The 23713-nt window shown below is 38.8% G+C and overlaps 2 protein-coding genes across 9 annotated transcripts in view; one reads left to right on the top strand and one right to left on the bottom strand.

The window, feature by feature from the left end:
• Nucleotides 1–23713, top strand: part of CMSS1 (cms1 ribosomal small subunit homolog) — a 380724-nt gene that overhangs the window by 38012 nt on the left and 318999 nt on the right. The window lies entirely within an intron of this gene.
• FILIP1L (filamin A interacting protein 1 like) overlaps nucleotides 1–23713 on the bottom strand; it is a 304847-nt gene that overhangs the window by 27275 nt on the left and 253859 nt on the right. Inside the window, exon 1 of one of the 4 annotated variants that reach the window (XM_007129011.3) lies at nucleotides 17927–18049. The exons of the other annotated variants lie outside the window; for them this stretch is intronic. The gene's annotated coding sequence lies outside the window, so the exon portion shown is untranslated. Of the gene's footprint in view, nucleotides 1–17926; nucleotides 18050–23713 lie in introns of those variants that run through there. 4 annotated transcript variants of the gene reach the window in all.

Genomic DNA, 23713 nt, shown 5'->3' with positions numbered 1-23713 from the left:
AACTCAGTAAAGCCTCCAGAGTAGTGGTTCTCAAACTTTTTGGTCTCGTGATTCCTTTATGCTCTTAAAAAAATCATCGAGGACTCTAAAGAGCTTTTGATTATGTGGGTTATGTCTGTCAATATTTATAGTATTAGAAATTCAGACCAAGATATTTTAAAGTATTTATATATTTATTCGTTAAAAATAATAAACCCACTATATGTTAACATAAATAAGATGTTTTTTTGAAAAATAACTTTTTCTAACCCAAAAACTTAGTGGGAAGGGTTGATTTATATTTTTGAAAACTCTAATGCCTGGCTTAATTGAAGGCAGCGGGATTCTCAAATCTGTTTCACACCTCCCATCAGCTGTAAGAGCAATGACGTCACCACATGTCATGTAGCCTTTGGAAAACTTTTATGCTTGTGAGGGAATGAATGAAAAAGATAGCGTTATTATGAAAATAGCTTTGACCTCATAGACCTCTTGAAAGGGGCCATAGTTTGAGAATCACTGTTCATCTCGAGGATAGACAGTTGAAGCATAAATGGCAAATAGTCTTTCTCTGGAAAAGTCTCTGGTTTAGGCTGTTAGTAACACCTTCTTCAGGCTGTCACTGAGTGAGCCCTTTGCTTCATACCAATGAAGTCCCCAGATTCACTGGCCTACTCACTGCTTTAGTGTTTACGTTGTTAATAAAACTAGTTGCTCTCCATCATAGATAGATGGAAGATTCCCTGCCTTCAAATACCTCTTTCCTAGTTTTTAGAAAAATCCTAAGTGACAAAACTGCCTCCATAAGACATCGTGTTTTGTTTGAAACCACAATTTGAAATAAAGGCATGGAAACCACTGAGTGACCTGGTTCTTAAATGGGTTCATTCACAATGCTGTGCAGGTTGGCAGACATTTAATTCATTTCAGACTTTTATGAGGCAATTACAGTGAGCACCTACTATGTGCAAAGTAGTGTGCCTGTTATTTATCAGTTTACCTTTTTCTGTTAAAACCTGCCTGTATACTTGCAGACCTTACTCTGGTCATAACTTATAATAGTTTCCCATCAACAGCCAAACAGTGTGATGATACCAAGTCCTGTTTGGTCTTTTGTTAAGATATATGAAATAGTGTATCTCTCATTCTAGTCCTAACTGTGTAACTTCACCTTGATGGGCCTCAATGCCTATATTTGCTTTCATTCTTCCAGCACTAGTTTAATACATTACTTTTTCTTCTTGATTTAACATGTTCACTAATAAGCAGAAAACTACATCTAATGCTTTATTCATCTTTATATCTGCTCTCATGGCTAGACTCTGATAGTCTGATTATAATGATGTCCCACTATATCTTCAAGCAATTTTTATCTAATATGTAGTTTTAATTGTTGCATTGCATTGATAGCAGCCATGTTTATGGTTAAATAACCACAGAATTCTAAGCAGTTTGCAGAGTAATTACATGGAATTTGTTAGAAAGATTCCTTAGGTTGAGATAGGTTCTCGGTAATCAGGCCTGTAATTTATGTCTCCTTGCTCTACTCTCTGCTTTTTCAATGGGACTTTTCACTGTTTAGTCTAATTTTTAGGAGCACTCATAAAAATAGCTATGACTAGTCTTTTTTATTCTATGTATGCTGCTTCCTTTTATTTCTCTCACAAGTTAAAGGTTTTTTAAAAAAAATTACAGCTACAGCATACCATAGTCATAATGTAATGCTTGATTCATTTGACTTGGTCAGCAAGATCTAGAAGAACAGTAACACTTTTTTGGGCATCTGCTAGCCAAGTATGAGTATAAATCTGTGTCTGCTTTATGTCCTTGTTACTGAAGATACTGTCATCATCATTGAGATCATTTAGAGACACCATAAATGGGTCCAGATCCAGAAAACTGGGTTGCTGTTTTCCTTCACTGTTTGAAACAAGAATTAGGGTATGAAGTGATGGAGAAGGCTTTAGCTGGTGTCAGAGGAATATACAGTAAAAATGGGGGTGAGTCAGAACTCTTCAACATCTGAACAGTCTTGTTTGGCTCCCCAGGGGTCAGAGGAAGTGAATGAATAAGATGCAGATCATCAATGACCTACTAATTATAAGGAGGGAGCTTTTAGCAGAGGAACCGGATCCTAAGAGGAGCTTATGAAATCCTCAGGTTGAGCAGAGGGACCAGGATTGGTACAAATCTTTTTTAAAAAAGAAGGAAAAATAGCAAAGAAACTGAGACAAAGGGTCTCCTAGAAAGAAAAACTGCTGAAAGGCAAGGTTTCAGAACTAGAAAAAGGTCAGTCTAAGAGCTCACAGGCACAGAGCTTGGGGAGTAAGGCTACAAGGAGAATATTTTCATTTTGAGACCATGGAATCTGGGCCAGGAGACTCTGCACACTCCAATCAAAGGGCCAGGTGGAGACTTAAAAAGGTGCTCAGTCTAGGCCCAGGAGAGGAAATCAGAACAAGGGAGTGACAATAAGGACAGCATGTGTAAATTTGTACCACCATAATTACTTAGAGCCTGAATTATATGTTGTTACTTCTTCAGTGCTGTACTGTCAGTTAAGGAACTTTCTAGAAAGAACTGTTGGATGATGGATGTTCATTGAATACCACTAACCTTATGCTTCCTCGTCCCCCATTTTAATTTTTTGTATTACAAAGTATCTACTCAGATGGATTTGTCTTTTTGCCATTTACTGAAATAGATTCTTTGCTTTGAATATATTATAGCTATCATGAAGAAACTTTAAAAAAAAAATTACTGCGAGTATACTACTACACTAAAGAGCCTACTCACTTTTCTTTTCGGTTCTTTTCCCCGCCTCCCCACTCTGAATGAGGTTTGAAAAATATCCCTCAGATCAGTGTTTTAACATTTTTTTCTTTTCCAGACTTTCCATTTTGATTGCTACTACACCAGAAAAACAAACAAAGGAAAAAAAACTAGCCTGTCTTTCAACAGATTGAGACTTCAGGTCCTTGGCAGACTGGAAGTTTCATCTCCCTGATCCGTCAAGGCCTACCTAGGCCTCCCACAGCCATGGTGCCTTCCCTGGCTGCCTGGGAGAAGTATTCAAAAAGCCACCCAGCATGTGGTGCCTTGGATTGTCACAGATTGAGTGTGCTCCTATATTCCTGAGAGCACCTTGCCTTGTACATGGCATGCAGAGCCGCCTTTAAGTTTAAGTTGATGGTAATGATGATATTGGGCTTGTTCCCAGGTTCCTAACATTTTGACTGTTTATCATTCTTTCCATTCCTTCCTCCCCCTCTCTGTGGTTGATTTGGTACTCTTTGTGATCTGTGTTCTTCTGGATCATATTTGTTTGCTCCACCATGGTAGCCTTCTTTAGGATAGGAATGATGTCCTCTCTACTGCCTATTCCCTACTGCCCCAGCAGTAGATGGCAGTAAACAGTGCAGGTGACTGGGTGACAAGGGCCAGGCAGGATGACTGACAGGGAGCAAGTACGCTCACCAGCACCAAGGCACAAATGGGAAAGAGGCAATAGAATACTGTGTGGGGCAGGGTAGTGCTGGGGGAGAAATTCAGATTTTGGAGTTCAATTTTCAGACCTGAGTCTTGGCTTCCCCACTCTACTTAGTGTGACTGAGCAAGCAATTTAACCTCTACAAATCTCATTTTCTTCATCTGTAGAATGGGGATAATACTGGAACCTCCCTCATAATAGTGCTGTTCCAAGGATCAAGTAAAACAATCTACATAAAAGCTCCTAGCATGGGGCCTGGCACAATACATATCAGTTACCACTAGAAGTAGGAAACTGTACTGATGATGACAGTATAGAAGAAGATCTCAGCCACAATGGGCTGCCTCATGTAACGGTCACCTGGGAGAGACAGAGTCCGAATTCACACTAGAATGAAAGATATGACTCCATAATCTATTTACTGTGATCTATCTTAAGGCCATTCATGGATGTTTTCAGCCATGCACATGGTTTGCTATACTGATTATCATTGGTAGGCCAGGGTTTCTCGGCTTTGGCAGTACTGACATCTTGGGCTGGATGACTCTTTGGTGTGGGGACTGCCTGTGCATTGCAGGGTGTTTAGCAGCACCCCTGGCCTCTACCCACTAGATGCCAGAAGTAACTCAGCACCCCCAGCTCTGTTGTGACAATCAAACAACGTCTCCCAACATTGCAGAAAACCTGGGGGGGAAATGTCACCTCTGGTTGTAACCACCATTTTAGGGCATAGTTGATTTTTTGGAAAACTTCTGTTAGATCTCGTTGTGTTAGTTTTCTCTGGCATTCATAACTCTGCTTCACTGTTTGCTGCTCAAATATATTTGGGATCAGTATTTCCCATTTCTCTTTTGTTCACAGATCTACACCACAGCACTTCTCCCTTCCTGGAAGAGAACTGCTATTCTCCCAAAGCCTCTTTGATGTTCTGCTCCTCTTTCTCCTGTTCTTCGTTCCTCACGTGTAAACGTGCAGTGACGTTGTCTGCTGAGATAATACGCTCCTAGACTTGTCTGCCTGGGGACTCAGAGGTGGGGTGGGCTGACGAATGCAGTCTCTTTCTGTATGTGCTACTGCTGGGCTTAGTTTCCATAGTGGAAAATGTGGAGAAGACTATTGAGGATATTTTATAATGTTTTTTGAACATTTCAGAGAAAAATACAAATAACAGGTTGAGAGATACTCAGATTATCTGAGAAAGAAGTTATTTGAGGTTTTCATACTGTTATACACTTAACTTTTTAATTATACAAAGTTTACTTTGCTCAGTTTTAACTCTTCAAGAAAGTCTGAATTTCAGTCTTGGATTTCAGATTAGCATTCCTAAATATATACGTCTCCAAATATGTATATTAAAAGGTATAGGGTCCTACCTCATCCTTCATCTGCCAGTTCCTCTTCCCCAACTTATAACCACTGATATTAGTTTCTTACATGTACTTCTATAGTGTCTTTATGAGTAAATAAGCAAATACAAATAGATTCTTAGTCTCTCCCTTTTTTATACAAAAAATAGCTTACTATAAACTCTCTTTATCTTTCACCTTGGTTTTTGCAGTTAAATATTTTCTTGGAGATATTTTTTTTTAAGATTTTTTTGATGTGGACCATTTTTAAAGTCTTTATTGAATTGTTACAATATTGGTTCTGTTTTATGTTTTCTGGTTTTTTGGCCCCAAGGCATGTGGGATCTTAGCTCCCCGACCAGGGATCGAACCCACACCCCCTGCATTGGAAGGCGAAGTTTTAACCGCTGGACCACCAAGGAAGTCCCAGAGATCTTTCTATTAGATCAGTGTTCTTAAGCAGGGACAGAAAAAGGGAATAAAAGTCAACATGGCTGCTAAATAAATCTTTACAACTTCATGCTTAAAAAATTAAAATTTACAGGATTTTTGAGATGAAGTAACATAGAGAAACAGGAGTCATACTTTTGCTGTTTTGAATTTTTAATATTAAGATAAATTGTAATAGTAATGTTATTTGATTATAATTTTATAACAACACCTTAACTGATGTATATCTGTTTTTATAATGTCTGTGTGTAGCATCTGCATTTTCTTAGTTAAGAAACTGAAGCCCAGGAAGACTAAATAATACCATTGTTATGGTAGCCCTGGTACTAGAACACAGACTCCAATTCCCAGTTGCTATCAGCGTGGGATTTAGTTTATAGCGAAAAAGAAACAAGCATACTGAGGGTCTACTCTGTGCCACTTGATCTTACTTAATCCTTAAAACAACCTTATGAGGTAAGTATTATTCCTATTTTACAGATGAGGGTAAGGACCAAAAAACTAAAATTTAGAGAGGTTAAATAACTACCAAATAGCACAAATAATAACCAAACCAGAATAAAAATTCACTGTCTACAAAGCATGTGTTCTTTTAGCTTAACCAGTCTACATGCTAGAAAGCCCAGACAGAGTACTGACCTCAGAAGAGTTTCCTCTTTTTCCCATCTCATGCTTTTAGTGTCAATTTGTTCATTCATTCCTGCATTCTAGGTCCCTATCCCATTGACTTCCTGACCCCTCCTACCTTTGCTCAGTCTGCTCCAGTCATACCAGTTTCCCTGTTGCTCCCTGAGCACAGCAGGGCCTGTGGCTTTTGTACTGGCTGCCTTCCCAGGGAGCCACTGGACTCTCTCCCCTAGTTCATGTAGTAACACCTGGCATACTATATTTTACTTACTTGATCATTGGCTGTCTCTCCTACTAGAATGTAAACTTCATGTGAGTAGGGAGGTAGGGGTGGGTGTGGGGTGTGTGTGTGTGTGTGTGTGTGTGTGGGTGTGTGTGTGTGTTTCAGTGACAGGTCAAGCAGTGGTCTGTTTTATTCAGTGCTACATTTCTAGCTCAAGAATAGTGTCCAGTATTTGCTTGGTAGTCGATAAGTATTTGTTAAATATTTGAACAAATGCCTATTCTACTTTTGAACTAGGTACCATGTTAGGGTATAGTGTGTGACTGTAAGCAAAAGACACATAGTACAGTCACCCTCTGTATCTTCAGATGCAAAACCCATAGATAGGGAGGGCTGACTGTACTATATCATTTTATATGAGAGACTTGAGCATCTGTGGATTTTGGTATCTGTGGGAGTCCTGGAACCAATCCCCCTCGGATACTGAAGGATGACTGTAAGTATTCAATAGTTCCTTTCCTCTGTAGTCATCGAATAACAGTTATCATTTATTGAGGAATTATTATATGCCATGTACCATGCTAGTCCCAGAAACAGTCATAAGAAGCAAGTACAGCAAGTCCCCGACATACGAACCTTCAAGTTGCAAACTTTCAAAGACTTGAATGTGCATTCCATCAGTGTCAGGCGTGAGTGAAACTGCAGCTTGCCCTCGGTCTCCTGTTGCTGACGATCCTTCAGCTCTACCATATCCCACCTCCTCTCCCTCCTCCAGTCAGTAACTCTTCTTGCCTGTTCACTCAATACCAGCCCCTGTATGCCAGCTGTTGTGCTGTACTACTGTACTTTTCAAGGTACTGTACTGTAAGATTTTAAATGTTTTCTTTATTTTTTGTGTTTTTTTATGTACATATTATTTGTGTGAAAAGTATTACAGTCTATTACAGTACAGTACTATATAGCCGATTGTGTTAGCTGGCTACCTAGGCTAACTTTGTTGGACTTACGAACCAACTGGATTTATGAACAAGCTCTTGGAAAAGAACTCGTTCGTATGTAGGGGACTTACTGTATTATTATTCTCATTTTACAGAAAAGCAGTTTCTCAGCACCGTGACATACATCCACACCTCCTATCTCAAATATCTCATATACCATCCTCTCCAGTGAATGTGTTGTAATATTCTGCCTGGGAAAGGCACAGAAAATCACTACCACTTGCGATCTGCTGTTTTGACACTGTATTTTCTGTAGGTTCATGGCTACTTTGAGCTTGAGCATGAGATATTAGCAAATATTCTCTTAATCATTGTAATAATAAAACAAGTTTAGTCATTTGGCATAAATTCATGATTATTTTTGGATGGTTTAGAAAATTGTGACTTTGCCAGTAATAACATCTCATGTTCCCTAGAGGAGGTGGGTTTGTCATAAATACCATTTCCATAGAACATTTCAAGGAACTTAAAGTTCTCAGAAAGTATTTTTAGCAGGCAGCTTTTCTCAGACAGACTTCAAGGGCATAATGCTGTATACCCTTAGATGTGTGTGTTGTATGTGTTTTATCTTATTAAGAATATTTGTATGTATTTCTCTTATTGCAAAATCCATTTATATTTAGATGTTCCTTTTGTATCTTAGTGGATTGAGGAAAACAGAAATAGATTCTTTAGAAAAGCATTTGATGTAGCTACACAATTTTGTTTTTAATCTCCTTTCATCCTTTTTTTCTCTTCCCAGATCACAGGTTATTTTCATTCAGATATTGCAAATAGATATTTTGGAGGATTAGTATAATTCCTTTCTCTTAACACTTATTCTTTGGTAGGTTGTTTTTCTTTCTTTTATTCTCTTTTTTAAAAAGTTACAAAGAATATATCCTTTTCCAAATCTTACTCTGAGCCAAAAGAAAAGACATTTTTTTTTTAAGCCCCTAGTTCCTGTAAGTCTTTTTTTAAAAAAGGCTTAACTCTTTTATTTGGCTTTCATACTTTAATTCACTGGTGTTCAGTTTGTAGATTTAACATAAAAGGCCAAAGCAGGGAGCAGTCATGTGCCAGAGTAGATGAGTTCACTGGTTTTCACCTCCCTGTAGTCTGGCTGCCTGCACAGAGGCAGCGGCTAACGTGGTATGCTTGGGAAACCAAACGTTTCCTAACTTGTTAGTGGGAAATTTAGACTTCAGAAACTTAGAAACCACAACAACAGAAGCTTATGTTTTATTGTGACTACTGAAGTCACACAATTTGCCATGAGAAACAGGCTAGATAGGAGTCCAAAGAGCATAAAATGTGAAACATTTTGATCCCTAGAGAACTTCCTTCTTTTTCCCCTTCCATTTTAGCTATAGTAAATCAGTAAATAAGGAGGGCAAAGGAAGTAGAACACTGAACACCATACAGTATTTGGAGGTCAAGGCAGCTGGAAGATGAAGGTTGATGTTTGGCCTGACTGCCTGCTGAGTAAACAGTGAGATCCTGAACCACTGGATGTAGGATGAACATCCTCCATCTACCTTTACTCACTTTTCCTAGTTCCTGAGGGTGACTGGTTTCTGTCTCCTAAATGATGTTTTGGAGAACTAGAGTTTGGGCCATATGTAAAACTTAATTACAGATAGGTGGGAAAGTTTTATTCTAAAATCTGTTGGAATGTAACTAACCATTTTTCTTGTGGTCTTTGCATGTCCTCTTGCATACATTTTAAAAATTAAAATTATTTTGGTCATCTAACCTTGTTTAATTTTCCCTAACGAACAGTTCAGAGCATTTGGGTTACATTTTCCTTTTCTACCACTTCTTAGCATTGAGAAGATAGAAAGCATGAACACAGAGTTTGATCCTATTTTCCTTCTCTAAGTTGGGTTCTTCTAAGACGAATGTGTTCTAGAGAATATTTAGCTTGTGTAGTTAGGGGCAATTCCATCTTAAGATGTTACAGTGGTTTGCAACAGGCCTGCTAGTGGTGAGAGCAGTGACTTAATACTTTACTTCCCTTGGCCCTGGGCCTGTCTGCAGCTGATTTTGTCCCTGCACAAAAGTTTTACCCATTTAGTTATGTTTATCGGTATGAGAAATTCTGTTTGGAAAAAAATTGATGAAAAGGCTATATAGTATACCTTGTGTATGTGCTATATGAATACCCATCCATTTTTGCCCTGACCATATCTTACTTTTGAATTTTAATTAATTTTAAGATTTGAATCTTGAGAGAGGGCAAACTATTTCACCTTTGCAGTAGCTGAAAAAAGCATTGTTGAAAAAAGCACTGACTTCAGTCTCCCTCACTTTTAAAGTTTACTCATTCACAGCTAAAAACAAAGAAAAAAAGCAAAACCCCGATTCTCAAGCAACAGAAAAGCCACTTTCAGAAGAGCCATGTATTCAATGGACAGGGAATGTTGGACCAAAATCTGCCATTGACTTAACTCTATGACCTTGCCTCATCTACCTGGGTACCTCAGCTGCAACATGGGGAAAGCAATACAATTTTGTCTCTAAGGTTTACAAAGCCTTTAATGATCCTCAAATCTCAGGTCCAGAGGATAAAAACCACTACCAACCTTTAAAGTCCTTTCCCTCCCTTCTTTCCTATATAGCACTATATACAAATTCACATGTCAAAAATGTATATTCCATTCTATCAGAAGAGATTTTATGACTCGTCAAGTCTCAGTGGTTCATAACTATACAGGAACCTTAATTGGAATTTCATGGGATTCAGATTTATTTTTGGTTCTTTATATGTCAAGCATTTGTTGTAGTTCAAGATTATAAGTGTGCTGTAAAAGTACAGAAGTAAATCTTTTTAGTCTCTGACACTTAAAATGTTATGCTAAATTGAAAGTATAATTAAACTGAAAAATGAACACCTAGGAAGAAGTATTTGACTAGTAGTTTCTGAAAGGAAATCTTCATTGTCTGTGGCTCGGATCTAATATAAGCTATTTAACCCATGTTGTAAGATTTGTCTCACCTATTTGTTTTATATGTGTGCCTCTCCAGCATGGTAGGACTTTCCAGGTAAAATGGAGATTCCAGGCCAGCTTTTAAGACTTTTGCTCTCCTTGGTCCTTTACTCAGTAACTTGTTTTTTATTTCAGGTGACTAAGACTTCTTTAGGAAAGCTCATGTGGGTTTCTCATAGGAGGGATTCGTTTCTAGCAGGGACATCAGGATAAAGGATAACCTCACTTTTCAGAGTGGCTGAAGTTAAGTACTAGAGACATGGATTTTCTCCAATAAGCTTAATCCTGAGTTCTTAACTCTCCAATAAGCTTAAACATGAGTTCTTTGGGACTGCATCCTACAAAGCACCTCCTCTTTGGCCCTGAGACAGCCCCTTGTGCCTCAGCCTGGAGGAACCCAATAGCACCAAATGATGATGGAGCATCATTCTTATGGGCAGACTGGCTTAATATCTAGAAGAGCAATAGATACCATTTACTGAGTGTCTGCTGTGGGTCTGGCATTGTGCCAACTGCTTTATCATCACTTTTAATCTTCACTTTAAGGACTGAAATAACTATGGAAGTCCAGGTTGTTCTAAAGGCCAAATAATGGAATTTAAAATCAGACTTTGGGTGTTCTGATGCTGGATCAAGTCTTCTTTCTCTTTTTACCTCATATTCCCTTTTCACAGTAGACTTCCAAGGGATAAATCTGCCATCATTTTTTGGAATGCTACATTTACATTTCACTTTCCATCTTCTCCATGAATGTTCCCTAACTTGTCTAACCCTGGCTGGTTCCCCTTTCTGAGTTCCCACAGCCCTTACAGTTTTGTGACACAAATACTCTGTATTGTTTTATACTACTTTCTAATTTGTTATATTAGTTTTGCTCTTGAACTAACTATAAGCTCCTTAAAGAATCTGATACTTCTGTATCCTCCACATGGGTCTGAACTTGGTACATACTTGATGACCAAATGATTTGAGAGGTGAGAAGACCCATTTCTTAGGAGAACATAACTCCCTCTTAGGCGGAATGATGCCTACAGTTCTCAGAATTTACTCTAATTATTATGAGAGCTGAAGAAGGAGAAGTAGAGTTTTGTTCCTCCTGTTCTTGTCACTTTTGAGGAGGGAGAACCATTCAGTGAAGTGAATTCACTTGGAGACAAATTTAAATAAGTCTGGATGGGGGTAAACTAGCCAGAGAATCTTAACTTTGCCTGTGATTCTTTGCATCTTTGCTCAGCCCAGTGAATTTAATGAGACTGTAAGAAGACTCTTGTGAGGCATAATTTTAGGGGAGATGAGTAGAACCCCAGTCATTTAACAAAGTTGTTCTCATCTTTATCTAAAAGACCTCAGTCTGCCCCATATAGGCAGTTGTATGAAAGCCTGAAGGATAATACTGAACCTCAAACATAATGTGTTTCTTTTAATAAAAAGAGTGTTTAACTCTCTTGATAATAAATGAATTGATATTATTTTTAAAGAATAGATAATCTTCTCATTTGCAGCAAAGGATTACTTTATACAGAACTCCACCGAGTGATTCACCTCCTCTGCCATTCCCAATTAACTGACTAACAAGCCAAGGCTAAGGAACTTGCACAGCATCTCACTGCAGGCCATTTGTCTTCAGCAAGAAGGAACTTTCTCATGCTCTCCCCAAGCTCTTAGGCTAAGCAGCTCCATCCTTTTCTTCAAATGTAACAGCAGCAGTCACTTAAGTCTTGTCAGACCAAATGTGAAGAATATTTTACATTCCTCTTATAATTTCTGCTCAGAGATTTGTTTTTGTTTTGATTCACTTAAAAGAGAATTTTAAAAAGAGAGAGAAAATTTAGTTCACCTTTAAACTTTTGTTCCAAGACTGGTGGGCCATGAGATGATAAATCTGGCAGATTTACTCCTGTCAGAGTCACCCATCTTGAAGGTCTGAGCTCATCTTTTTTTTTTTTTTTTTTTTTTTTTTCCTGAGCTCATCTTTGCGGCTGCTCTTGGTAGGATGATTTGGAGCTCTCACAGGCTCAAGGGCTATAGTTATGTGAATTTTGCCTCTGGCTTAAGAGTGGACTTTTTCCTCACATTCTTCCCATTTTCTTTAGCTGACTTGTCTCTCTAATGATAGGATCAGTAGCTTATATTTTTATATAGTCTTTGACTCTACGTGATCAGAGTTCCCTCAGAGGTTATTGTGCACTATTCTATCCTTACCCAGTATTGAGAGATACTTACAGTGGATGACATTGTTCCCGTTTTTCAGGTTAATGGAAGCCAAGGCTATAGGAGGCTTATGCAGAGAATGGATGGCAGAGCCAAGAAGGGTAGAACTTGATTTACGAACCATTATTCCTACTCTTTAGTCTTAGCATTGAGGTAACACTATTTGTGCATATCAATTTAGTGTCACTAGTAAACAAGCTTGGAGACTGACTACATTTGTGTTGTATTTTTTTAAAAAAACAGTCCCACATTGTTTATCTTTATTTTTATGTACAGCTGACCTGTATTATCTATATTGCTTTATCAGTTCATTAAAAAAGAGCCCGAACAGGACAGTGATCAATGATTGAAACCACTGTGCAAGAGCTGCTGATGATCTTAGCCCTTGTCATCAACACAGTAGGTGTAGCTGTTTTAGTGACATGGTGTGGTGTGTGGAGAACTTAGTTGCTGGGCTTGTTGTCCTGCCTTGTACTTATAGCACAGTGTCTGGTAGATACTCAGTAAATGTTTGGTGCTGATGAGGAGTTACAAGCCTTAGGCTGGTTTCACAGGTTGACACTGGCGTTACCTAAGTTTGAAACTATAGAAAAATTATTCCTTTTCTGCAAAACCTGGCAGATGAATTGACTACCCACAGAAACTTTGGAATCAAACTATATATATACTTGGGAAAGGGCAATCTGCTAATTTCTAGTTATTGCAAGGACACACTGTTTGGACCCCATGAGTGCAATTCCCAGGCGTTCAGCTGAGGCACGGAAATTAGGGAAAAACAGAGGAATACCCTTCATTAAGGACAAAAACACTGCACTCTGCTCTTTCATATTTTGCTTCCCGTCCATTCCTTGCCACGGGGCAATTCACCTGGTACTGTTTCACCATCTTTATTCTCATTATTTTGGGAGGGCATTAAAGTGAGGTAGATGGAGGTGGGTAGACAGAGAAGCATCTGACTTGAAGTCTTCCTACACAACACATACTGTATAGTAAAAGCAGATTTCACTGCCTCGACTTCATCTGAGCCTAATTTGGTTTCTGGTTTCTGTGTTTTATATGTCAATTCTATGTGGTTACTTCAAATAGTGGCAGAGACTTGTTTTGAGCTCCTGAACAAAATCTAGAAGAAGGGGCCCTTCCTAACCCACTGTTTCCAGAAATACTCTTTTCTTACCAAATAAGAAGCTTCCAGGGTGTAATTTGTTCATATATTTATCCAGTACCCTTCTTGGCCTGGTGACATACCTACTAACTATAGCTAGGTCTTTTTCCAGGTGCTAGGGATAAAGTTGGTAGCAAAACTGACCCTCAAGGAGTTTACAGTCCAGGAGACAGATGATAAACAAGCAGTTAATGTATAATTTAATGTCATGTAGCAATGCATGGTATGAAGGAAAGTAAAGCAGGTAAGTATCTCCAGGAGCTTATATAGCCCACAGCGACTTCCTCTAAAGTTTTTGGGAGGGTTGTTTTAAAGGCACTGAGTCACTGAGTTTTGAAAGGGAACCTACTAGCTGGGGAGGTCTAGGGAATGCAGAATACTTGTAGTTGGAAGATGCTGCGAAGAGGTCACTTGTCAAGTTAGTGGATCAGACGTAAATGGCTTTAACTATAACTATAGAGCATACACTCTTTGCAGGTCACCTCTCAGCTTTTAGGCAGAGAGTGAGCTTTGCCGCCCAGAGGACCTTTAAGTACATTTATTATTTGTTTTCTTTGTTCTCCCTTTATCACCTCCCTTCCATTGTAGCCTGGTTGAACTGTATTGATTTTCACCTCCCTCCTCTCCCTTTGTCTTCTTACTGCTTGTACTTATTAACAAGAACTTTGAACCTTTCTACTTTCTTTTTTTTAATGGGTTTTATATCCAAATTAACACCTACAGTACCAAGGCTTCTTCTGGGGCTTCTGTTCTCATCTTTTCCTAACATTAATTTAAGGAGAAACCAAAGGCTATAGCCTAAGAATGCAAGGGGCCCTGGCTCTGCCTCTGAGTAGCTCTGTGTCTCTGAGGTAAGTCACACTGTAGACATCAGTTTCTTCTGCAAGATGAGGCATTTGGATCAGATGGCCTCCAGGGCCTCTTCCAGCTATAAAGTTCCATGGACATTCCCTGTCAGGTCTGTGTCCGTGTGTGTGTACACCCTCTGGGGCCTGGGGCATCCCACTGTCCATAAAGAACTTACCAAGGCATTTCTCAAACTCACATCTGTGGGACTGAGTGTTTGCTATTCTGACAAAATATACACTCTTTTACTGATAATGACTGTGCTCTAGGCTAGAATAAGTAGTTACCATAAACTTCTACCTGTCCCAATGATAGCTACACTTACCTACTTACTCCTGCACATACCTCCTCACCCATCCCCCCACACACAAATGTATCATTTCCTAAGCTAGTCATTAAAAAATTATAATTGTATCTTTAAGAGTTAATCTTATTTTGGAACCACTAGGGCATAGGAATGTGAGGATGGTCAGACTGGAGAAAAAAATGCTGCTAATGTTTTATCCTCTGTTCTTGGGCTCAGAATGAAAACTGCTGCTCTCCTATCTAATCTGCTAAATTAGAATCTCATGGAACAAGCATGAAAAGGGAGTCCTTCTCCCATATCTGAAAAAGGACCAAGCAACTTTCCTTGGAGAGCCTTCCCCACTTTTATTTGCCCAGCTTTCCCAGTCGGAGGTAATGTTAGTGCAGAAGATGGCCAGGGAGAGAGAATCTCAACTCTGTTTTTAAGAAGAGGAATGTAGGAGGGCTTAGAACAGTGTTGGTGATGATCTGCTAGGAATTAGTGTACCTCACACTCGAAGTAGAAACTGACTGGTCAGAGGAATTTCTAAAAGTCTTTGCAGCACACATTAAACATAAGTGATTGAGTTGGTGGCCCTAGTGATGGCAAAGGCAGCCATAGAAATATTTCTTTGAAAGTTTGTGATGCTTGCTGAATATGCAGAGTCTCTTCATTTTTAAATCCTTATTTAAACATAATTTACAGAAACTAAATCAGTTTATATTGAAGCTAAATTCACAGTCAAATGCAAATTAACTAAACTCTAAAAATCATTTAAAATTAATGATATGCCCAAGAGGATAAGGTGTGTTGGATTTTTCAAAGATAATGACTGGCTGTGTGGATAACATCTCAGTTCTTGAAGCAGGTTGAGACCAATATTGCTTTACATCCTTTGATTATTACTTTACAATATCCAGTCTTTTATAAACAGTTCTCTTCCTGCCCCGCTTCCTTTTTCCCTTTAATAGGAGGCTGTATTTTTTTTTTCTCTTTGACCTGAAGCACTAGATATAGACAGAACATGACCTAAGAACAATTAATGGAATTTTGTCCTTCTCCCCCATTTTCACTTTTTTTACCTCAAAATCCGTTTATTACCAAAGGCACTTTTCTGGAGGGGAAGAGGTAGCAGAGAACCCTAAAGCAAAGTTCACAGCATTTTGAGAAAGCAGATTAATGGGAATTGCAAGTGGACTTGAAAATTGAGAAGCTCTAAGCTTATTGGTATTTTCATATTGACTGTTACTATAGACTCCATCACAACATTAGGAAAATATCACAAAAATACCAGGGCTTAACAGGTAAAGTTAATCACCATAGAAAGGTAAGTGAATTTATTAATTATAAAATTAATATGTGCTTTATCTGGAGATGTAAAAATTCATATTCATTCAATCCAAAACATTTTTTCCATCATGTAAGTTATCCCAAGGACTAAGAAGTGCTCACTAAGAGAGCCCACTGTGAGATAATGTATCCACAATAAATCTTTTTTAACTTTCAATTTTAAAAGGGGTTTTAATGGGTGATTGTTCTTTGAACTGTGCTTTAAAGTGAATAAATGGAAAAAAGTGTGGACTGTTGAAGTGTGTCACTTAAAATTGTTTTAAAATTGATGCTTGCCTGTTTTACAAAAATAAAATGCAGACTCTGGGAAACAGCTGTTAGGGCTTTGATAGAGGTTATGATTTTCAACAGTTGAGCTATAGTTTATGGTACAGATGGTACTTTGGGTATAGCTGAAACAATAATTGATGGTTTCTGTTTCCCTCCTCCTCTATTAGATTCAAAAGAGTGGAATACCTTTTTCCCAAGATAGGAATTTTTCAGTTTCCAATTACAGCCTATATCAAATAAACAACTTTTCTATTGCATATTCTGTACTTCTCCACAGTAACCTGGGTGTTGCCCCCTCTCTTCTCATTATGCTAGGCTTCCCTATATTTGAAATAATAGTTTTGAGGAAATGCTACTTCTCAGTACTAACCTGCAGTTTATAAAGCCTATCTTCAGGCCAAGTAACATATAATTTTTCTTTTAGAATACTAAAACCAAAGCCTTGCATTGCTTCAAACAAAATTAGCAAATAAAACAAAACTCCTTTGAAGCAGAAATGGCAGGCACTAATGTCATATACTTTTAAAAACTCAACCACAGAAATTACTAGAAATACAGATATATCCCGAATTTTGAGCAGGTAAAAAAACTATGTTTCAAATGATAAGTAAAACATAGAGACTATTTTAAAAGGGAAATAATTCTTTCACACATTTTTTTTCTTAAGTTTGTTTTACAACATATGTTCAGACCAAATAAAGTTTGAGTGATAAATCATTTTTTCATCTCCTATTCCAGTGTTTTAAATTTGACATAGCATATTTTATTTTTAATTCCTCTGCTGATTTTTATTCTGAAAAGTAAAGTAAAATATGTAGATTTTCGGCATCTGCCAATGGTTCAATTATCATACTATAAGGGTTCGTTTATAGCAATAGTCTATTCAGGGTTTAGATGTAAGGAATTTTGGTTCAAAACGCCACTGATTAACAAAATTCTTCTATAGGCTTTACCTTTTAAATTAGTATTTCTACATAATAAACTATTGTCCAACATGTTACTGTAGAGGAACTAGCTTTATCTTTAATTTGCATTGCAGTTTGTCATTTACCCACTGACTGGAGTCGAAGTAAAAAGTTAGAACTCAAAACTGTGAGTTACTTTCTTGTACTAATTAATTAACATTTGCTTTTAAGACAGAATAGCGTTTGTAGGATTTTTTGAAGCTTAAAAAGTGCTTTACTTTTTAAGTTAGATTCACCCTAATTACAAGATGTATTCCTAACAGGGGTTTTTTTAGTCTTTTATATGAAGATTTACAAAAGAGGGAGGGCATGGGCGGTGGGGAGAACAAATCCACTACCTTGTGGTAGTGTTTCGCACTGTGCTCTTGTAAGGCTTAAAGGAGTTTGAGTCCTGGGAGAGGTAAGATCAGGAGATAGAGTTGTTGTAGCACAATATACTCTCCCCACCCTTTCCGCAAAGATTTCTCAATACAGGCAGGATACCATGTATAGCTTACTTGGAAGGCGTCTGTAATATATAGTCATCCCTCACCTCTCTACATTTAAAATTAAATCCCAAATCTGTTTTCTCTGTCGGAGAAAACTTTTCAAGTTTTGTGTGAGTTGGGAAAGGTTTTGAACCTAGAGTTCATTGGACGCGCTTTTCGAAACCTGTCCAGTTCGTGATGCTGATAACTTTAAAAGCCACCTACAGACTGCCTAGCTCTCAGACAGCAATCCCCTTGCTGGAGCTGAGCGGCTCTCCCGGGCTTACCTGAGTTGCCTGCGCCGGGGCCGGGCGGGGGCCGGGCGGGGGCCGCAGTCGCGCGGCGCTGCGAGCGGGCTGTACGCGCTCCGGGAGTCGCCCGAACAATGCGAGCGGGGCGCCGAGCGCGCCCGGCCTATGGGCGTTACGTCACTGCGCTGCCTTATAAGGCGCTCCGCGTGTGCGCCGCGGGCGGCGGGGGCGCCGGTGACAGCCAGATCCGCGGCGGCGGCGCTGCATCGCGCCCCGGCTCTGCCAACGCTCGGACCGTGTGAACGCACCGTCGGTCCCGGCTCCCCGCGGAGGGGAATGGGCGGCGGGCCGGGGACGCTGGCTCCCTCCTGCCGGGCTAATCGAGTCATTGGGGGTCAGGGTTGATCCGTTTGTAACTTTTCTCCCTCTGGGGCTCTTAAGCTTCTGTTATTGCTTGGGATTCTTAAATACATATCATGTTATTCTTATTTATACTTTAGTAAATACGTTTTTGTTACATTCGTTTTTTGGTTGCTGGGGAGGAAGGCGGCAGAGGGAAGCCAGAAGTCTCAGTCTCTCTTTTTTTTTTGGAGACATCTCCGGGAGTGATTTAGACTTCAAACCTTCTCTTTCCTCTTTGTAAAGAGTAGGGGTCCTCAGAGGATAGTATTTTATTTCCTGATGATGTAACTACCAAACAATTCTTCAAGTGGTGATGGGAAGGCCAGATGAAATCTTATTTTTTTCAGTGTTTTTCCTGAGAGAACCTCCTTGTTCCTCATTTCTGCATGCCTGTGTTTTAACGAAAGTAGTTAAAACTAATCAGTTTATATGGCAGGGAAAATATTTATTAAAGAAATTTAATGTTTTGTGCAGTACTTTCAAGACAAAGTATAAAAATAGAACTTTAGAACCAGTTTTAATTCATCTGTTCTTTTCTACCAGCACACAAAATAAAACAAAATAAAAAAGACCTGAGAAGAAAAAAGAAACTGACCAAATATGACTGAATTAAGCCTGTTACCCTTTACTAGGGGGCAGATTTACTTGTATAAATACTTTTTCTTGTAAATGAGAATTAGCCTCCTAATTGCTTTGCACATCAATAAGAGAAGTAATCTCTAAAGTCCTAGCCAACTGTATGAATCTGCTAAGTAAATTAGAGACGTGGCTGCCTCATTTGTGAGTTTCAAATAAACTGAGTAGTTTAAATAACTTGAGTCTATTTAATTTTTAAAATTACATTAAAATAGGATTGCTTCCTATTATAATGTACATGTCTGTAGAATTATTGTTTCCATATGTTTTGTCAAACAGAAATAATGAAAATAGTCTGCCTGTTTCTTTTCTTTAGTGTGGAGTAGAGAAAGACTGGTTGCAGAAAATTTATAGTTAGCAAAAATGGCATGGAGAAAAGATGCAGGGCACAAAAATAAGCATGTATCATCTTTAATAAACTGTGGGCTCACTTTAACAGTTCTTCTAGATCACTCTACCTGTCTACTGAGAAATGTATTAAACTAACCCCTGCTTTTTGTATATACTGTTTTAGGAGAAGTGAATATACTCTTCAGCTGAACTTAAGTTTTAATATTTGATTTGCAGTTTCGTATTAACATTTTAGATGTTGGTTTGTTAAATACACTTATGAAGTGTATTTAAATATTTTTAGTCTCCTATGCTTGCCTTGTACTGATTAAATATCCTTTGAGATTTTTATACTAGCTTTGATTTATTACAAATGAGATAAAATGACTGTTATGAAAGTTGCATGAAGCATAAACACCTGAATCTCAGCTCCAAACTGGTAACATAAAGTACCTCTACCCAAAGCTAGCATTTTTGTAATTTGTTCTGCCTCCTTTCCCCTCTGATGGATACAGAGGCTTCCTAACATTTGACACTACCATTTATTTCTTTCTTATACTTTTGTACTCATGCTTTGCATTTATGTTCATGCTTTTGACTTCCCAGTTTCCCTGTAAAATATGTCAGTATTATTTCCTCCTTTTCTTTAGCTGAAGTAACTGAAGACTAGAGAAGTTAAATGGCTATAAGACTTGTCTAGGGTTCTCGAAGCAAGAGAAAAGATTAGTACTCCTACTTCTGAGTTCCTTGCCTGTGCTGTTACTCACTGAAGCACTGGCCTCTGAAACAGCTATGACTCAGCGTTCCAGCTGAGGTCATGGTATGTGGCCACTCTCTTCAGGAATCAATAATAACTCTCATTTGTTGAGCTTTTAGTTCATACCAGTCTCTGTGCTTAATGCTCTACATGCACTCCATCATTTAATTTGCATAACACATTTTAAGGTGGTTTTATCCATACTTTTCAGATGATGAAACACATTTGGAAGGGTAAAATTGCTTGACCAAGGTCACACTGCTGGTAAAGTAAGGAAAGCAAAAATTTGAACCAGTGTTATTATATAAACAGCCTTAGTCTTGTCTTCTTTTAAGGATTTGCTTAGAATCTCTCAGAAATGTTGCTAGTAAAGAAATATTCTGATTTAACTGAGAAGTTTGTGTCTTTATTTTCCAGACTGATGTTGAACTAGGAAAACTAAAACTCACACTCTTCGTAGGCCAGACACCAGAGCCACCCTGACTGTATGCTGAATAACCCTAGGGAGTGTTGTTTACATTGGAGACATTGTGGATTTGTATATTTACTAAGATAGTTTTCTTGAGGATGTTGGCAACATGTTCTAATAAAGTTAGAATATTATAAAAATTCTCCAACAGATGAAAGTCAAAGATCTTGAAGAAGCGGAATCTTTATCTAACTGACACAAGGACACCCTGGGTCTTGTATTGCACACTCCAGCCAGCCATTGGCATTGTGCTCCACTGGCCACATGAGTAGATTTTTATCCCCTTTCCTTTTCCTATCAACATTCTCTTTGCAATGCAATTTTTGTTCTCTTAGCTTCTGACATATATTTATTATGAAAAGAATAGAGTTATGACCATTGTGCCTCAGTCTTGGCTGAGAAAGTTTTACTTCCCTTTTTACTGAAAATTTTACTATCCAGTTGCTATATGACTCTTCTCATTTTATAATCAGGAATTTCCTACAAATAAGTATACCTGCAAATAAAAGTCCTTTCTACAATTAGTAAGCTGAATTTATGGTCTAAATCAGCAATAGCTTTAAGTTATCATTTGGAAATGGCACAAAGGAATTTTTCTACCAAGCTAATTGCTTTCTAATGCAGAAGAAGGGTTTGTAGGTGACAAGGCTGGAAACTAGGATGTATCCATTTGATTGAACGGTATGAGGTCTCTTTTGTTAGATAGCCAAAAACAGTTGAATATCAGCAGTTTCCCATGGTTTAAGCTATTGCCAGGAGGTTATTACAATGACCACAGCAACCAATGTTAGTAGTAGTGTCCACAATTATTTAACTGTCTTAAAATAACATTAATGTGCTATTAAGCATGTCAGAGCCAGTTTCTGTTTGTGAAGTGACTGCTCTTATTTTCTTTCTTGTCCTGTCTCCCTGCCTTTGTTTCTTCTTGTGACTGGTAAAGTTTTTTGGTCATCTGAATAAGTGCCAGAGAAGCAGTATTCATAATTAGCTGAACCTTTTCTAGAGCCGCCCACAATTTTCACTATTGGTTCTTTCATCAGGTAAGTGGCAATGTGCACTGCTCTCTGGAAGCTCTGCTGCAAGCTTTGGGATGGTAACACTCAACTCTGCATGTGACATGTTTGCTCCTTCGCCTCTAAAAGAGTATATGTGGCAACACTATAACATGCAAAGAAAAACAGCAATTCTTATTATGGGTGTGGTGCTATTATGAGAAGCTGAACAGAGTGGGGATATAGATCCAGGATGGCATGGGGAGAGGCAGAATGCTGTGGTCCTGCATTGCATCAGCCTGCAGTTGGACTGGCCAGAGTGTGAGCCTTTGATGCTAAGATATTCCTCCTGACAGAACATTCTAACATCTCACGCACAGACGTCTTGCAAAATGGCTTTGCCTCTGAGCATTGGGCAAGCCTGACGTAGATGTGGAACTGATCGCTTCTCTGCTTCTACACAATTTTGGAGGAAGGCTAAAGAGACTGAGCACCACAGGTGGGCAACTGTGGAACATAGAACCAAAAGGGAAGTCTGAGGGTGAAAGCAGCTTCTCTCCATGCCAGCGACAATCAGTTCTCTAACCTACCTCTTCCTTTCACTCTTCTTTCTGTTCCCCAGGTGATACGTGCCTCGCTCTGTACACATAAATGCCTGCATGAAATATACCACATCCCCAGGCAGCACAGCACTTACACTGTGCACCGAGAGCTTAACCAGCAGTTAATGGGCTGCAGTGAATTTGAATTTACATACAGACTGTCTCACTCTTACCTGCAGCCCAGGTCTCCTGTCCCAGGCCTCCATAGTCCTTGATGTTTCCAGAGGCTCCTCAACTATTCCTATTCTTACTTTAGCTGACTTTGATTTTATAAAGGTACCAATCCCCTTGAGAGTTAACTTGGGCTGATAGCAACAGTGTCAGTGGTAATGTTAGGGAATGGGAAGCCCTTTATTAACATTAAAATGAATGCTATTTTGTGGCTTTAAAAATTAACTTAAAAATAGTTCAGTGCCCATGTCATAATTTGGAAAATGCAGAAAAGTCGAAAAGACATTTTACAACTAGTTCTACCACATGAAATCTGCCAACTATTAACAATTCCATGTAATGTGTTTCCTTTTGGTCCTTCTAAGCATTTGTAAAGCACAATTGTTTTCATACTTTGGGCCATAATTGTGTATTGTTTCTTACTTTTTACCTTTTTATATTAATGTTCCTGGCTTTTCTATAGACATTGGGTCATTTAAAAGCATATATTTGCATATTTTCCCTAGAAATGGTGGTCATAAAGCCAACCACTGACATCACCATGGTTTTTCTTCAACAAGGAAGTCCATATTTAATGGAGACCCTTCTGTTGATCAGAGACCTCCTATTCTTGGTTTACGTGGGATGCTATGAGTTGACTATGGGACTCTAGTGAGTATGCCAGTAGTGAGCAGAATGACTTGGGGAGAATGAAGGATTGATAATATGACGCCATCATAAGATTATTACATGGGAAGCAGGAAAAGCCTGCTATTTAGGTCCAGTCCATTTGCTTATTTATTCCTACAAACATTTTGTGTTTCCTTGGTAACTAATAATAGTTTTGGGAAATTGTTGAACTCACAAGTATTGCTGCAAGAGTAAAAAAAAAAAGTCCTCGAATCACAGAAATTAGATGGAAAAGACTTATTAGGTCATCTTCTTTGTCCCTTGCCAGTACAGATTGTTCTTAATACTTTGTTCAATCCATTTTTTTAAAGGGACCTTGTAAACTAGTTGGTACTCCATGTCTTTTTTAAGTAATGCGTTTTAAAAGAAACTACTCTGACAGCTTTTTCTGTATAGTTGTGGAGCTTGATTTCAGGCTAAATATTTTTGGAGGAAGACCTATGGGTTCAAGGTACAATTGGGGACTTTCCTGGTGGCGCAGTGCCAATGCAGTCGACACAGGTTTGATCCCTGGTCTGGGAAGATCCCACAAGCTGCGGAGCAACTAAGCCCACGCGCCACAACTACTGAGCCTGCGCTCTAGAGCCTGCAAGCCACAACTGCTGAAGCCCGCGTGCCTAGAGCCCATGCTCTGCAACAAGAGAAGCCACAGAAGTGAGAAGCCCTTGCACCACAACGAAGAGTAGTAGCCCCCACTCGCCGCCACTAGAGAAAGCCCGCATGCAGCGACAAAGACCCAACGCAGCCAAAAATAAAATAAATAAATAAATAAAGTACAATTGAACAGGTTTTTTA

This window comes from Physeter macrocephalus, chromosome 1 (assembly GCF_002837175.3).
Source record: "Physeter macrocephalus isolate SW-GA chromosome 1, ASM283717v5, whole genome shotgun sequence".
NCBI lineage: Eukaryota > Metazoa > Chordata > Mammalia > Artiodactyla > Physeteridae > Physeter > Physeter macrocephalus.
Note: the sequence above shows the minus strand (reverse complement) of the source record. Positions and strands in the feature narration are given on the sequence as shown.